This window comes from Alligator sinensis, unplaced genomic scaffold (genome assembly GCF_000455745.1).
Source record: "Alligator sinensis unplaced genomic scaffold, ASM45574v1 scaffold1121_1, whole genome shotgun sequence".
Classification (NCBI taxonomy): Eukaryota; Metazoa; Chordata; order Crocodylia; family Alligatoridae; genus Alligator; species Alligator sinensis.
In genome coordinates, this window is record NW_005843357.1 from 43,955 (window position 1) to 47,557 (window position 3,603).

The 3,603-nt window shown below is 58.6% G+C and overlaps 1 protein-coding gene across 1 annotated transcript in view; it reads right to left on the minus strand.

The window, feature by feature from the left end:
• Positions 1-3,603, minus strand: part of KCTD13 (potassium channel tetramerization domain containing 13) — a gene marked incomplete at its 5' end in the record, with an annotated part of 9,238 nt that overhangs the window by 3,878 nt on the left and 1,757 nt on the right. The window lies entirely within an intron of this gene.

The following is a 3,603-nucleotide window of genomic DNA, read 5'->3' on the forward strand; positions in this document are numbered from 1 at the left end:
CTGCCGCCCCGCACCCCGCCTGAGCCCCGCACCCCGCGCACTGCCTCTGCCACCTGCACACTGCCTCTGCTGCCCCGCACCCTGCTTGAGCCCCACACACTGCCCCTGCTACCTTGCGCCCCAGCCGCCTGAGTCCCCAAGCCCACGCACCGCCCCTGCCACCCTGCACCCTGCTTGAGCCCCACACACCGCCCCTGCTGCCCCGCGCCCTGCCTGCCTGAGTCCCCAAGCCCACGCACCGCCCCTGCCACCCTGCACCCCCCTGCCTGAGCCCCCTGAGCTCAGGTATCCTGTCCTACCTGCTCTGGGCCGGGACCTTCCTCCACCCCATGACCCCACACCCGCCCCGTGGCTCTCGCCTGGCAGCCCCATGTCAGCACTGGGGACATGCACAGACGGCTGTGGGGCACGTGGAGCAGAGACAGTGCCTGACCCTGACTCGGTAGCGCCAGGCCCACGCCCCAGCACCCACCGCTGACCTGCTCCCATCGTGTAACCTCCTGTTCTCTAATGGCAGCCAGTGATGCACTACAGTGTCGTGTAACGTAACACACTAATACCATCAATGTACTATACTGTGCCATACCATGCTGTTGTTCAGCCTTTGCAAGCGAAAATGACCACATCCAGCAGGAGGGGGTTGGGGGAGAAGAGGGAAAGATAAAGGGAGGGAGAAAAGAGAAAGGCAGGGAGAGGAGAAAGAAAAGAGACAAGAAGAGAGCGGGGGGTGGAGGACCGGATGCGAGAGATCCTTGTTTTTCTGGCCACACGCTTCCTCCCTGCCTTTGCCGTGCGCCGCTGCTCGAAGGCCAGGGCTCCGCGCCCAACCGGTGACCTTGCCAATGGACAGCCACATGCTAGTCTAGAAACAACGCAATCCAATGTCTTGTAGAACAGTATAATATATATATTATATTATACTGTACAATACATTGTATTGCATTGTATCCATTACAATGATCAAATATCAGTTCATATTGATCAATGTAATATAAGACAATATAGTATAGTGGATACAACACAGTTCAGTACAATACAATGCAACATAATGTAAGGCAATGACATGCATGTGGTTGATGGAGCAGTACGACTTGCAGAACACGATCGATGCAATAGAGTCGATATAGAAGACGGCACGGTAGAAGAAGAACAGGATGGACAAGATGCAACAAAGTTGGTCCATTTCACGCGTTAGAACCGAGCAGTTGCAGCGCAATCGATATCTAATACAATCAATATACAGCACAACCAGTACATATTGCAATCAGTACATAATATCATACGATACACTCTAACACACCAAGCGTAGTGTGACTGGCTGTGATTGCTCTACTACAGTTCGTTACGGCACAACAGTTGCAGAGCGATCCAAGTCCAACAGAAGATAAGAGACCGCGAGAGGATTATTCTGTACCATATCATGTAATGTTATCGTAAACTGGGAAATGGGGCTGAGGCAGCCCAGCACCGGGGGGCTTCCCAACCGAGGTGTGGCTGTGGTGTACCAGAGGCAAGCAGTACTGCCACGGCAATGAGCCATGAGGAGCTCAGAAGTGCGGGCGCGGGGGCACCGCCAGAGAACGTTAAAATGTGGGCGTGAGCCAGGCGGGAAATGGCTGGGCACCACCACGACGGATGCAGCACCAGCAGGAAGGCTGACAGCATGTTCAGGTTATTGAGCAGGGAACCGTGAACCAAATGAAGCCCCGTGAATCCCCTTTATGGCCCCACACCGGGTGTACGGCCCCCAGGGCGGGGACGGAGGCAGGGAGGGCAACGGGAGGATGCTGAGCTGAGCTTTGAGGCGAGCCAATGAGGCTGGGCTGTCCAGGCTAGGGGAGGGGCTGGGGGGCAGGAGGAGGGCTGTCTGCCTGCTGTGGGCAAAGACAGAGCCCATTGGGATTAATCCCCACGATGGGACAGGCTATAGCATGCTGTGATGTGTCCCATGCCAGGCACCACGCTAAGACTGGCACAGCACAGAACAGCACCGTGACGGACAGGCCATGGCATCACCTGTGACAGGCCGAGTCCTGGGCCCGTGGCTGCACGTGGCCAAGCTGCACTGCGCCTCGGCGCCAGGGGCAGTGCTGGGAAGGCTGCGGCAGTGCTAGCGTGCGCTCTAGCCTTGGCAGAGCACGGGGGCCTGCAGGGCACACACAGCGCAGAGCTAACACGGGTGCACAGAGACCAGGCCGTGCCATGCAGCAGTGAGGGGGACAGCGGGTGACGAGCCTGCACAAAGGTAATGAAGCTGCGACTGAGATGCAGGAGACGCACTAATTACCGTGCATCCAAGGCGTGAAAACCATTCATGAGTCAGCAACTTCTATCCCCGCTTGTGTCCCCCCAGAGCCAGCTGCCCCATGGCCTGCGTCTCCCCACAGCCGGCAGGTCTCTGAGCCCTGCCTGGGCCCAGCGAGAGGGTGGGCAGATGTGAGGCTGTGGTGGAGCTGAGGGGCTGGTGACTGACAGGGGCCCACAGGTACCAGGGCAGCAGGGGGACATCTGGGGGTGCCCCACAGCCCTGGCATGCTGCTCTGGTTGGGGGGTGCTATGGGGGGGCAGCACCCCTGCCCCATCTGTGGCCAGGTTGCCAGCCTGTGCCCAGTGCTACTCATGGGCAGGCATGGGGCAGGGCCCCATGGCCCCCCGGTCTTCAGCAGCCGCTTGTCTTTGCCCGACCCTAGGCGGGAGGCACAGCCCCACGATGCAGCACCAGGCACTGGCCCCTGCTAGGCCTTGGGGGCACCAGGCCCAGGCTTTGGGCCTAGCTGTTGCCTCAGGGATGGCTGGATCGCAGGTCCTGGGGGGACCTGGGTCTTCCTGTACCGCCGAGGGGTGCCGTTGCGGTCTCCAGGCCTTCATGGAGGGCAGCCACTTCTGCAGTGCAGCCTGCTGGGTGCTCCTGGGTTCGCTCCCAGGGTGGAGGATGTGATGTGGTCTACGCCCCCGCAACCCCACAGAGCACCTGACAGCCCCCACGTGCTTTTTGTGGGAACCTGCGTCACCCCAGCATGGCCGGGCCCTCGCCCTTCGCGCCTGGCACCCGAGCACCAGGGGCAGGATCGGAGCACCGAAGGACTGGCGCCCCCGGGGGAATGGAGGAGGACCGAGCCCAGGCTTTCCCACAGTTCTTTATTCCAATAATTTAATAGAAAATGAAACTGGAAACCAACGGGAAATTAAAAAAAAAAAAGAAGTGAAACAAAGCAAAAACCAAAACCCCCAAAATTGTTACAAATAAATTATACAAAAAAGAGGGGAACGGAGAGCGGCAGTGCAGGGGGCGGGGCGGGTCAGATTTTAGGATCCCTCTGCTCTATTTTAGAAAGGGGGGGAGGGACAGGGGTGGCTGGGGTACCATAGTGTTTTTTTTTTGGGGGGGGGGGTAAGTGGAACATACCATGTTCTGTTTCAAGGAGCAGGGAAAACAGAAGGGCAACTGGGGCTGTAGTATAGTGTTTTTTGTGGGGAGGAAGTAGAACATACCATGTTGTAAGAGGCAGGGTGCTTTGGAGCCCCCCCATACACAGCCCACGCCCCTCCTGTAAGTGGGAGGGGGCATCCCAGCCTGGCCTGCAGTGCGGGGGGCATTGGCCC